We start from the raw sequence: 14,263 nt of genomic DNA, 5'->3' as shown, positions 1-14,263 counted from the left end.
GAAGACAGGGACTGGGCTCTTGTTAATGGCCCCTGGTGTGTTCGCGGTTACACCTTGGTGATGCAAGCTTGGTCTCCGAGCGTGGATGGGCCTATTACCTTCAAACTGCTCCGGGTGTGGATTCAAATCCATAACCTCCCCCATGAGTATTTCTCTCGTGACAATGGCTGCCTACTAGGGGGACTGGTTGGTAAAGTGGTAAAGATAGACTTGGAGGAAGATAAACCAGCCACTTGGACTACTTTCATGAAGATTTTGGTGGACATTGATGTTCACAACCCTCTAGTTTCAGGTTGCTTCTTCGACTTGACCTCCGGGGCGAAACAATGGTTGCAAGTGAAATATGGTAAGATTGGTATTTTTTGTTACTTTTGTGGCTGTCTGGGTCACCAACGCAGGGGTTGTAAGTTGTCGTCACCAGTTACGGTGGCGAAGAATGATGGCGTCCCGTTCCCCATGTATGGGTCGTGGCTCTCTACATCCTCCGCTTATCATGATGTGTTCTCAGGACCTTCGTATGGTACTGCTTGTCAGTTAGCGTCCTCGAGTGTGGTTAAAAGTGGTGGTGCGGTCGCACCGTTGGTGAAGTTCTCGGCCGACGGTGGAGAAGCTTTGAAGGGTAGCCCTGTTCGCATGCATCGACGTTTGAGACGTCCGCTGAGTGCGACCTCGCGTGCAGTGTCTGCCTCTGGGAAGGCTCAGCGAGCGGTGTGGTTCCCTAAACGACGTTCTGCAGGCTTGGAGAATGGAATTACCATTTCGAGTAATGGAGACGAGTCTGGTTTCCAGGACATAGAGAAAGGTTCTGGTCTATTACCGGTTTTACGTGATGATGTTGTGGACCGGTCCTTGGGGAGGGAAACTAGTTTGAATAATCAATCCGTTACTTTGGCTTTGGTGGATGGTGGGCCTGCTATTGGGCCAAGCTTTGTTGGGAGTGGGCCGTCTGTTCAGTGTAGGGAGCTGGAGGTAGGCTCTTTGAAGATTGATAATTCTTGTGGGCCTTCAAAGGTCAAGAATATTAACTTAAATATTGGGTCGAAGGAGGGGGATGCTTATATTAATAATAAAGAAAATTCTTATGTGGAAGCAAATGGGCCGGTGGTGACTAATCATATTTCTCCTTCTATTGGGCCGGTTCTTGAAGACCAAGTGGGTGACGGTCAGGTTGGGCTCTCTCCTCCACAGCCCAATGTTGATCGTGAGTCTATGTTGCTCCCAAATGATGATAGAGCTTTGGCTCATTTTTTCAAAGCTCAAGAGGACTTAATGGATGATCTTAAACATTTTGGGAAGCTAGACTTATATGAGATTCGAAAGATAGGAGGTGATATTGGAGTCCCGGCTTCTTCTGAAGTTAATGAGAGGACGACTCCTTTCAAAAAAAAGAAGTTTGAATCCTCTGCTTCTCTTTACTCTAGGCCTCATAAAATTCACCGCAAGTATCTCGGTGTTGTGCGTGACTTCCCCTGGGACTCGAGGCAAGAAGAGAATGATGCTGAAATAGTGGTTGATGATCCTTCTGAGGATAGTTCCAATTCCCCGAGCCGATCGGGTATCTTGAAGAACCCCCTGGTCGGTTTGTTTATGATCGATGATGTTGTGTCGAGTGGGTCTGCTTACTCTCATACCCCTATGGAGGAGAATGCTGAATCTCATCCACAGGAGCCATGAGAGGCTTAGCGTGGAACTGTAGAGGGTTAGGGCAGACCTCTACAGTTCGGGAACTGAAGTCCCTGCTCTGGTCGCGCTCACCTGATTTTGTTTTTCTGACCGAGCTTAAAGTGAACGCCAAACCTCTGGTACGTATTCTTAAGTCCCTTCACTTTTACTTTAATATTTGTGTTCCGTCTATTGGAAATGCGGGAGGAATTATTTTGGCTTGGAAGGAGGGGTTTAGTTTTGAGTGTATCTCTAGCTCTTGCAATCATATCTCGGGGATAGTGTATTCAGATCCCCCCTCTCATCCGTGGCTCCTATCGTGTGTTTATGGTCCTCCCTACCTGCATGCGAAGAAAAAGTTCTGGTCTGAGTTTCTGACTCTGGGAGATAGATTTGGGGGGCCCTGACTGATCCTGGGTGATACTAACTTTGTTCTCAGTGCTTCTGAAAGAGAAGGTTCCTCGGGTCGGGATCCTTTCATCCCGATCATCTCTAACCTTTTGGACGCCAGAGGTCTAATCAATTTGCCTATCCAAGGGGACAACTTGACTTGGGATAACCATAGGTCTGGGAGGCATCATGTGAAATCTGCGTTGGATAAAGGATTAGTGAATGGCGCTTGGCTCAATTTATTTCCTAGGGCCATCCTATGCTCGTCCCAGACTTGCAACTCCGACCATAGGCCTTTGTGTTTAATGTCGGATGGTCAGGTCGCCAAGTATAAAAGATGCTTCAAATTTGAGGAAGGGTGGACCCGTGATGCTAGAAGCAATCTGGTACTGAACAATGCCTAGAATTCAGTTAGTCACAACTGGGCCCCTGCAATAGTCTTCAAAAAGGTTGGGGCCACTAGGGTGGCCCTCCTGAATTGGAGTAGAACCCAATTTGGAAAGCTTGATGTGGTTATAAAAGATCTTGAGAATAAGCTCAACTCTCTGCAGAGTCTGCCGGCTGGGTCCCGAGACTGGAAGCAAGAACGTGATATTCGCCGAGAGTTGAATGAGTCTTTAGAAAGAAAGGCGATCTATTGGAAACAAAGGGCCAGAATCTCTTGGCTCAAAGATGGGGATAAATGCTCTAAATTTTTCGTCCTTTCGGCGACCATTAAGGGGAGACGAAATGCCATTAAGAGTATTATAAACAAAGATAATGTCTGGATCTCCGGCCGGGAAGCCATAGGGAGAGAGTTCATGGACTACTTTAAGGGTATATTTACGGAGGCTGCGACTTGTCTGGATTACAATTGCTCCCAGTTGTTTCAGGAGCGAATCTCTCAGGAGGAGTTGGAGGCTCTTGTTTGCTCTCCTAGTTCTGATGAGATCAAAAAAACTATGTTTGCCATGAATAACCATAAAGCACCGGGTCCTGATGGGATGTCAGTTTTGTTTTATAAACATTATTGGGAGTCTGTTGGTGCTGATTTCTGTGATGCGATTCAAGATTTCTTTGTGAATGGCCAGATGCATAGAGAGATTAATGCCACGAACATTGTGCTCATCCCGAAGGTCCAAAATCCTAAACGTACAAATCACTTCAGGCCTATTTCTTTATGCAATGTGGTGTACAAGGTTATAGCTAAGATCTTAGCAAACAGGTTAAAACCCATTCTTCCTTCTATCATTTGCCCTACGCAAGCTGCTTTTGTTCCAGGGCGGAATATCCATGACAATAATGTGATTATCCAAGAAATTATCCATTCCTTTAATAGGAAGAAAGGTAAGGAGTGTTCTTTGCTATAAAAATCGATCTTGTTAAAGCTTACGACAGGCTGAGCTGGAGGTTTATTGATCATGTTCTTGAATGCTCTGGCATTCCTCCAGGGTTTCGTCATTGGATTTCGTAGTGTATTTCAACCACGACCCTCAACATCTGTCTAAATGGGGGTCAGGTTGGGAACATCAACCCCTCTTGTGGGCTTCGTCAAGGAGACCCTCTCTCCCCATATCTTTTCATCTGGGCTGCTGAACTTCTTTCAAGATTGATCTCCAATTCCCTTGACCGGGATATCATCAAAAAGATAAAACTTAGCAGGGGAGGCCCGGTGCTCTCCCACATTTTCTTTGCTGATGATTTAATCTTGGTGGGTAGAGCTAATTTAATTGAGGCAAATGGATTCTGGAGCTGCCTAGAAAAATTCTGTTCTTGGTCGGGTCAGCAGGTAAATAAGCTTAAGACAACCATTTTCTTTAGTAAAAACACCTCGATGGAAATGCGGCGTGATATCAAGGAAGCTTTGGGAATTGATTATCCAGAGGGGTGCATAAAATATTTGGGTCTGCCTCTATTCAGATCTAGGCAAAAGGACGCTGATTTTAACTTTATTTTAGACAATCTCATGGCAAAGCTTCAAGGTTGGAAGGCAAAAAATTTGTCAAAGGCGGGGCGTGCAACTCTTATAAAGTCTGTGGGTCTGTCGTTGCCAATGTATGCTATGCAAACTACAAAACTCTCTACTCGTATGGTCAACCGGATTGATGGGTTGGTCCAAGACTTCTGGTGGGGTTTCGAGAAAGGAAATCATGGTATTCACCTTAAGGCATGGGATAAACTCTGCCTTTCGAAATCTTATGGCGGGCTGGGGTTCATGAAAACTAAAGAAATGAACCAGGCCTTCTCATCAAAATGGGGGTGGAATATCCTAAATGGAAGCCAATCTTTATGTTGCAAAGTATTGGAAGCCAAGTACCTCAGGGGCAAAGATTTTCTCACCTGTAGGTACAAAAATTCTGATTCTTGGTTCTGGAAGAGTGTTGTGAAGGCTAATTCTATCTTGAGGAAAGGGGTTTGCAAGTTAATAGCTAATGGAGAGTCTACGGATATCTGGCGGGACCCCTGGATTCCTCACTATAAAGGTTTCTGTCTGAAACCAAGAGGGGGTGCCCCCCCCCAACCTTAACCATGTGGCAGATCTTGTTCTAGACAATGGGCAATGGGATACCACAAAGCTGAATCACTGTTTTGACCATGAAACAGTTACAGCTATTCTCAAAGGGGGTCAACCCTCTAGTGTCGGAGTTGATAGATGGATATGGACTCTGGAGAGTAATGGGCAGTTCTCGTGCAAGTCTACTTATCTTGCTCAAGCCTTGGAAAGAGCTCCCCACTGTGTTTTCGCCCCAAAGCTTTGGAACAAACTCTGGAATATCAAAATTTTGGAGCGACATAAGGTCTTATGGTGGTGTATCCTGTCTAGTGCCCTCTCGGTAAGAGCTGTGATTGGTACTAGATTTCATATAGAGGATCAAAGCTATCCCCTTTGTGGAAGGTGTGTAGAATCCATTGAACACCTGTTCCTATCCTGTGAGGTGGCTCTTTATTTCTGGCGTTCATCTCCTTGGGGTATCTATGTATAGGCATCCGAGCTTGGGATTGGGTCAAGTTCATCTGGGATTTAAAACATAAAGGAGCTCGTGTCGATGATATATTCTTATATGCTTCTATTGTTGTGGATACTATTTGGAGGGCGCGCAATGAGAAGGTCCATAATAATTGTCCTGTTGATTTTAACAAATGCATTGATAATATTTGTACTTCTTATGCAGATATGTATGATACCTTGCTCCAAAGTCCTACCCCAACTTTGAAGGAAGCTTGGTCCCCTCCTCCTCAGGATTGAATTAAGCTGAATTGTGATGTAAAAGTGGGTTTGGATAGTATGTGTATTGCGGTTGTGGCAAGGAACCATCTTGGCAGAGTAATTAGAGTTCAGACAGCTCGGGAGAACTTCTCGGATGTTCTTTGTGGTGAAGCGGCGGCCTGCTCTTTGGCGGTGACGGTTGCTCTGGATATCGGCTCTAAATATGTTATAGTGGAGAGTGACTCGAGAGTGGTTATCGACGCCATCAATGGGAAGGGGTCTCGTTGGGCAATAGATAACTACATCTCATTTTGTACTAGTCATCCCACTCTTTTAGTTGTTGTTGTTTTTCTTTTATCAGTAGATCTTGTAACTTTGCCGCACATAATGTGGCTAGATGGACTTTTATCCATGAGACTTTTGGGTCTCTCTTGGTTGAATCTGTCCCGGACACCCTATTTTGTAATGACCGAGAGGTCTAACTATTTATGAATCTATAATATAAACGCTTTTTATCAAAAAAAAAAAAAATCCTATTAAAGTGAGTAGCAACAATTACAATCAAATTTTCAAGCGTGAGGAACAATTTTTTTAAAATTTTAATTTTGTTTACTTTCACTAAAGTAAATGACTAATTAGATTTATTTTATAAAATATTTTGACAGGAACTTCACAACTATACTAGTGAATGTCTTAACATCATCTCCAATGAGAGATGTGAAAATTATGATATATTTGAATCAATTTTTAATATTGTACTTTAATTTTACAATTATAAAATTTAATACAAAATTTAATATTTAATTAGTAATTTTATTAAAAATATATTAAAAAAATATTAATATAACTAAATATTTTACCTTACACATTTATATCACTTTTTTTATTTATATTTTTATCTATACTATTTAAATAATATATTTATAATAAAAAATAATAAAATATTATATATTATATAATATTTATTTATTTTTATACTTATAAATAAACAAAATATATTATTAAAATAAAAAAAATGTAACTAATTAAAGCCAATCAATTTCTCAACTACATTTAACTAAGTACTATTTATAGGGTAAGTTTTTAAGCTATTTTTTGGCTCATTTATTGAATGTGTTTTTTTGACCATTTTATTTTCTAATTTTTTAATTACAAAATGAAAGTAAAATTTTTATTTTTAAAAATTTTGTTTTTGAAAAACAAAAATAAATTTTATAACCACTTTTGTTTTTTAATTTTAAAAACAGAAAATAAAAATGTGTTCTGTAAAATTTATTTTTATTTTATTTTTTGATTTTATTTAAGTCTGGTCTATATATAAGGTCGAATTCGAGTTCGGGGTCAGAGGTCGGGTTCAGCGCCAGGGCCGTGGGGAGGGATTTGGGTCGAGTCTGGTCGGAATCTAAAATATTAATTAAAAAAAATATATTTAAAAAAATATTGAAAGTGATTTTGTTTTGTTTTTAAAATTTTGAATTTGTATTAAAAAATTAAAAAGTAAAAATATTTTTATAGAACATGTTTTTGAAAAATATTTTCACATTTTTAATTTCAAAAACTATTAAACTGATTAGAAAACTAGTGTTACCAAACGCCACTATGTGAGTGCTCTAATTTGTATCTCCATTAATTTTTTCTTTTAGGGCTCGTTTGGAACCCCGTATTAGGTCGTATTGTATTGCATTGTATTATATTGAATTGGATTATATATCATATGTTTATACAATACTATATTAAACTTTAATTTATACTAAAATATTATATATTAATTAGGTGTCCTTAAAAGTTAATACCACATATAGTTTTATATAAAGATATTGCTTAAAATACAATTCAATATAATACAATACAATACAATACGACCTAATACGGCGTTCCAAACAAGCCCTTAATCATTATAATAGTGTATTTAATCAAAAATAGTTGTAAAGATAAAGTTTTTTGATTAAGAAGATGAAGTAAAGTTGGTTTGAAAGTAATACGATTGTAAGTACGAGCAGAATCACGTTTTTAATTTTCAAACTGTTACAATTCACTTTTTTAATGCCAAAACAGTTCTACACTGAATTTTTTTTATTAGTTAATAATATCAACAAAACATTTATTAGCATAGTTCATTAATAAGAATGGGTGGAATTTATTTATAAATGCATTAATAAAATTCGTTCATTTACAGTATTTTTTTTTAAAAAAAAAATATACAATTTTATTAATAACAATCCTCTAAAATAATAGTCAAACTTAAGGACATTTTTCCCCTTAGAAATACAACCATGATTAGAATAAGAAAAACGAGTCAACTAATCGGCTGCCTAAGTCCCGAATCGTTTGACAAAATAAACTCAGATAAAGTTAGATGAAAAAGATTGCAGCATCAGAGTTTACCTTAAGAACACCTATATTTAGTTTCCTTCACTACTCAGAAGACTCAACCGTAAATTTATCGCAGCAGGTTCATTCAATTCTTTAGCTTGAATACTCAACTATTGTGCAAGATACGTAACTGCACTAGTACTAGCCACAAATAACTTATTGTTCACAACCACATAACAACAATTTGACGGCGATGCACTGAATAACAAAGAAGACGAACCAATAATAAAATAAAATTATATCATAGAGACCAGACTAATAGCAGTAAGTTAAATGAAAGACACTCAAAACTATGTTACAGAAAAAATTAATTACATTAACAAAATCACATATCCGAGCCAAACCACGCTTAAGCCTAAGGAGAACCACTCGTCTGGTCAGAGGAAAAGACAACTGACTAGGAATTTAAGAAGAAAAAACCTAAGAGACAATATAAAATATTTGTTAAATAATTCAACTGTTCGGTAAAAAAAACATTTGTTAATATTTAAAATTTGACTAAAAAAAAATTAAAATTTGCAATCTTCTAATAAATTAAATTAAATAACCTGTTATAAGCTCAAAAACTTATAAACATTTAAATTTATAATCATATAAGGATTCTTAACAGCATGGTTTTATAATATATAATAAAACTAACTAAGATCTGCCAACCCAAATAAAAAGCAGCAAATAACTAATTAAGTAAGCAGTTATTATTATTATTATTATTATTATTATTTGATAGAAAAAGTAAGAAGTTATTATATTTAATATTTTTTGTTTGACAATGGTAACAGTTAACTATTTTTTATTTTCTAAGGAGTTACAATCAACTATTAAAATAAGAGCGACTTAGAGCATTGGGTGAAAACGGTTATGAAAAAGATTAAGGTTAATGTCGATGGTGCAATCTTGGTAAGTAATAGTCGATTTGGAGCGGCAGGGGTGGCCCGGGATCATCAGGGTCGATTCATTGAAGGCTTCACAGTTTATCAGGGTCGATTCATTGAAGGCTTCACAGTTTTGCGAGAGGGGTGTGTGGATTCGGCTATGGCCGAATTGGTAGGGGTTAAGAAGGCTTTGAGTTGGATAAAGAGGAAACAATGGGGATCGGTTGTGGTTGAAACCGATTCTTTGGTTGTTGTTCAGGCAATCCAAAGTGGCGGCTTGTCGTTCTCTTATGGCCGATTTGCCGTTAGTCACAATTAATTTTGTTAAACATTCTGTAAACAAAGCTGCACATTGTCTTGCTCGTAGCTCTTGTTTGTATTCAGATCGTATATTTAGCGAGAATAATAGTCTCGCTGATTTTCTTTCTATTGTAATGGTTGAATCTTCTTATTAATAAAATTACCATTTTTCCTCAAAAACTATTAAAATAAGAGCAGTTTTACCTTTTTTTTTAATATGGTATTTAGAAAGATAATGTATCATTATTATTGCTACTGATACTATGTCCTAATTTGTTGACTCTAAGTTTCGGATTATGGAATTAATATCCAAAAAAATAAATTATATTAATGATTTGTTATATTTCCAACAAGAAGTAAATGTCATAATAATGAATATTGAATTTCTCTCTTTCACCGTAATTTTCATTGATGAATTAAACCAGTCTTCTACTTTTCAAAAAAATAAAATAATAAATAAATAAATAAACCTGCCTTCTATACTTAATTCCATTTTTTTTTCAATGAATACTTAATTCGAACTTGATTTTCTAAAATTTCATTTATTTTTTGGTTGAATTAAGATTTTTTTTAGATTGAGAATAAATTTAATTGGTCGAATTTTCTTGTGTAAGTTTGGGCAAGAATGTTGGTGCAAAGTCAGCAAAGCAATTCAAATCCTTGATAGTATTTTCAGTTTTGGTAAGAACTAATATAATTCCTTATCTAACCCTCTTTTGTACGTGCCATCATAATTTTTTCTTTTTGAACAACACATCATTGACAATCACGATTGTATTTTTTTTTTTTTTTTTGAAGAAAATACTTTATTATATAAATTAATGTAATAAGTCATTTACAATAACAGAATAAATAAATAGTAGAACAATCTCGAACTAATAGCAAGCTCCATCCAATCTTAAAGTATATCTAGTCAAACCATGAGCAATCATATTAGTTGTACGTTTGACATGTACGACATGCACACTAAAGAGAAAGAAAAGAAGACACAAAATATCAACAATCAGATCATTAAAAGTGGAAGTTGCAGTAAAATGACCATATAAGGTATTAGTAACCATAAAGGCATCTGTTTCGACCTGTAAAATTTGTAGTTGCATATGAAGCACCTAATTCAAGCTGTGGAAAATTGCCTTATTCCATATCATGAGAAACAAAATTTCCAACAAGAGGCTTCGAGAGGGGCAGCTACCACCTGACCAATGTTATCACGAATCACAACACCAACTCCTATTATATTTCTCTGAGCATCCAAAGCCACATCAACATTTAGTTTCAGATTCCCCAAATCAGGTTGCTTCCACAAAACAGAGATAGCATGAGAGTTTAGAGGCTCTAGGGCAAAATAAACTGGTGGGTGATACTTGGCTTGAGCAGATCTGTAGTTAGACAAATAATTTTCCGCGAAAGAGGCAAGTTGGCTGGCAATTAGTTCGGTAATTTGTCCATGGACCACACGATTTCGTTCAGTCCACATGTACCAAAGTGTATAAAAAATCAGCTCCATCTCAGCTTTCGAATGCATTGTCGATAGGTAAACAAGATAATCTCCCCTGTTCATAGAAGAAGAAGCATTTCCGTCAAAACATAGTTAAGATAAACGCCACATAGCCCAGACGTATTTACAACCAAAAAGTGCATGTCCATATGTCTTAGAGCAACTTAAAACATATGTTGTCTCTATTATCTCAACTACGTTGTTTCTATTATCTCAACTTAAAACATTGGAGCACATGTCCAAGCCTGTTGACAAATTGAGCAATTGAAATCAGTAATAACCTTTCTTCGAACAAGAGATGTGGCAATTGGAAGAGTATCATGAAGGACTCGCAACGTAAAAATTTTAATTTTTGTTTACCACGAAAAATCTCTACAAAGTTGGCCTGATAATGTCTTGTCAACAAGTTTATGTAGACACTCGCTTTTTTGATGACTCTTGGACGATGCCTCTCGAAGAAGATGGTCAGAGTGCAACTGTCATCTTGTCTAGGACAGTGTCAGAAGATGAGAGTTCTGTTCAAAATGACTCAAAATATTCAGGGAGAATATCTTTGTTTTTAGACCGGGATGATAAAGAAGTTACTTCTACTCAATCTATTCCAGAAAGAGTTAGGGAATCAATAATTTGCCGATGCTTCACGTTCGGTAGTTATACCTTGTTATCTTGCTTTTCTTCTGTTGTACTAACCACTTGCCATTTCTTTTCTATAGATAACATGAGTTTCCTCGCTGCCATGGACACCTGTTTGAAGAGAAAAGTTACTCTACCAAAGGAGATTGAACCTCCAGACAGGGAGGTTGTTTAGGGTATTCTAGCTGTTTCTTCTACTCTTGTGAAGAACAAACTTTAGAAGAGAAGTAAAATTGATAAAGTTGTTCCCCCTGCCCAAGACCCTAACAAGAAGAAGTATAGAGTTGTTGGAGCTAATGAGGGATCTCCCATTGAGATCTCTCCAGATGAAGTTGATAATGGTGTTCCAAACTCTGGTTCAGACCTGGTGGAGCATGGTTCGTGCGTATTGTAGTTTCTTTTCAATGGTGATGCCTTGATTGGATCTAAGGCTAAGAACATTCCATTACAGAAGTTGGTTAGCTCCAAACCTACACATGTATTTGCTCAAAGATGCTTCACTGATCTTCGGGGTAATAATTTTTCTTGTCTTCTCTTGAACTAGCTTTCTTTTATTTATCATCTCACCTAACTTTGTCTTCCTATTTTCAGGCTTGTGTTGGTTATGTTTACACTATGGATAACGAACACAAGATGGTAGTTGAGCTTGTTGAAAAGCTCTCAGCTGTAGAGGAGTGTGCCATTGTTGCAGAAGATTAGGTGGCTGACTTGAACGAAAACATTGGTGCTTTCGAGAAGAGTATGGCTAGCCTTCAAGAGGTAGCTAATTATGTCAAAGCTCGAGAGATTAGCCTTCATAAGGCATGATTTAGTATATGTCAAAGTTCAGGGGACATGATTTAATACATGTCAAAGTTCAGGAAGGCCAAAATCCTAATTAGTCTTATTTAATTGATCAATATTTTTATTTAAATTGTTAATTATGTTTATGAAAATGAATAATGAATGAATTAGAAAATAATTATAAATAATAATTTAAAATATAAATCAAAATATTTAATTAAGTAATTAAATAGATATTACCAAAATTTATATATATTTTATTAATATTATAAAAAAAAATCATGTGAAATAATCATAAAAAATTACAAAATTTTAAAAATAAAATCTAAAAATATTATTAAAATTATTTTTCTAATCTCATAAAGCTTTTACCGGCGTGTTTATAACTTTTATTCGCATGTTTATGCGTTGGCAAAAGTCCAAAAAATATATTTCTCAAGTTTTACAAGCGCATTATATTATTGTCCTGACAAAAAAACTTTCCTGGGGCATTTTTGCACCGGTAAAAAGTACCAAGAAAAATGTGTTTACACTGAACGAAATGCTGACGCAAACGAGAGTTGCACTTGAAAAAACTATTTTTGTTGGTATAGTTTTGTGCTGGAAAAACTATGACATTTTTAACTAGTACAGTTCGTGAAATGCACTAGTGAAACGCCAGTGAAAGGTACTTATATCGGCGTGTTAGCAAATTACTTAGAAAATAAGAATCTAGTTTCTTCCAGTGCCAGAATGCATAAAAATTATTACCAAATATCAATTTTACATCCAAAACAACATATTAATTATATATAAAAGAATTAGACAGTTTTGTTTGGTTTGAATCACCAATGATAATTTTAAAACTATGATTTGAACTAGAGAATCATAAACAGTTTGAATTCACCAAACTATTGACACCATTATTCACTAGTTCTCGTCTCAAATAATTTGATCAAAATTGGTTAAAATTTAAAATCACATATGGCAAACTGTATGAATAACCCTAATTCTCAAGAGGATATAAGAGAAACAAAATAGTCACTTGATTAACTAATTAATAATGAATTATGCATTGTTATTACGCATAGTAGTGCCTATTATGAAATGATGCTAGTGGTAGCTATCATGAGATAATGCTTTGCAAATAACTAGTAAATTTTTATAATAATTATTAAATATAACATATATAGACCCAAAAATTAATTACAGCAAGGGATCGAGTTTTATTTCCCTTTCAAAATTTATAAAGGCACCTAATTTTTTAATAATTTTTATTTGATATAAACATATATTTTTAGTTTATACTATTATTTTGTTTTTTTTTCTTTTCATATTTTTAAAAAATATACTTATCAAATTAAAAACTATTATGACAAAAAAATGATATAAAATTTATAAAAGAAAAATATTATACATCATTTAGAAAATAATTATGAAAACATGATTAAAATAGGTAATAAAGTTAACACGAAATAATGTGAAAAAAAATTAAAAATATATTCAGAGTATTCTTTAAAAATTATTTTAAGTTATTTTTTTTAAATTAAGGTGAACTTATAACTTTATAATGTACAAATAAAACTCTTCTTAAGTCAATAACAACTTGTTAATTATAAAAGGTATTGAGCAATGAAAATGTCTTTAAATTAAGTGGTATTTGGTTAGAAGTAATAAAATAAAAATGAAATCATTCTAATAGAATAATTTTTCTATCATTTTGATAAATTGACTATTATATTTTAAAGTAAAATAAAAAATCATTCAAATATAAGGATCAGAAAAAAATTAATAACTTTTTTTTTTTTCATACATTTAAATTTAATTTAATTTCATTCTCATTTTTATCTCTATTTGGACATTTTCATTTTTTTAAGCAAATCCCGACTAATACTTAATAGTAGTAAGTGAAATGAGAACTCAACTTTAATTTAGAAATTACATATTACAAATCTAATATAACTATAGAATGCCATTACTAAGGTCAGGAATTCAAACCTAACAAAGTAATAACTTCTTAATTTATTTTATCTATTTGTATATAATATATTTTACAAACTTTTCTTTTTCTCTTTTTGATATAAATATTGTCCATACAATTTATGCAAGACATTTTATTTCTTTTTGATATAGTCATACATACTAAAAGCATGTTAACACTAACTGAGCTCAAAGAACTATTTTTACAAATTCAATAATTAAATATTAATTACGCAAAAAAGAAATATTTCATAATAAACACAAGAAAAAAAAAACCGTATAATAGGCAAGTAAAACAAACAAAAGATAACTGAAACAAGTGCTGATTCATATGTTTGACCCAAGTATGGGTTGGTCATGTCTAGAGAGCTCAAAATCCGCTACCTGAGAAGGTTTGTTAGAAGAAAGAGAATTAACCAAATTACTATTTTGCCACTCAAAAATTTTCAAACACGTTCCCTAAATAAGAATTTATTTCTAATTATATTTTTAGGTGAAAAATTCAAATACCGTATTTAAATATTTTGTCTTTTTTTTACTATTTTCTAAATTAATTTTAACCTGGTCATCAGGTACGGTAAATTCCAGTAAAAGTGAAGGAAAATA

This window comes from Cannabis sativa, chromosome 4 (genome assembly GCF_029168945.1).
Source record: "Cannabis sativa cultivar Pink pepper isolate KNU-18-1 chromosome 4, ASM2916894v1, whole genome shotgun sequence".
NCBI classification, from domain to species: domain Eukaryota; kingdom Viridiplantae; phylum Streptophyta; class Magnoliopsida; order Rosales; family Cannabaceae; genus Cannabis; species Cannabis sativa.
Note: the sequence above shows the minus strand (reverse complement) of the source record.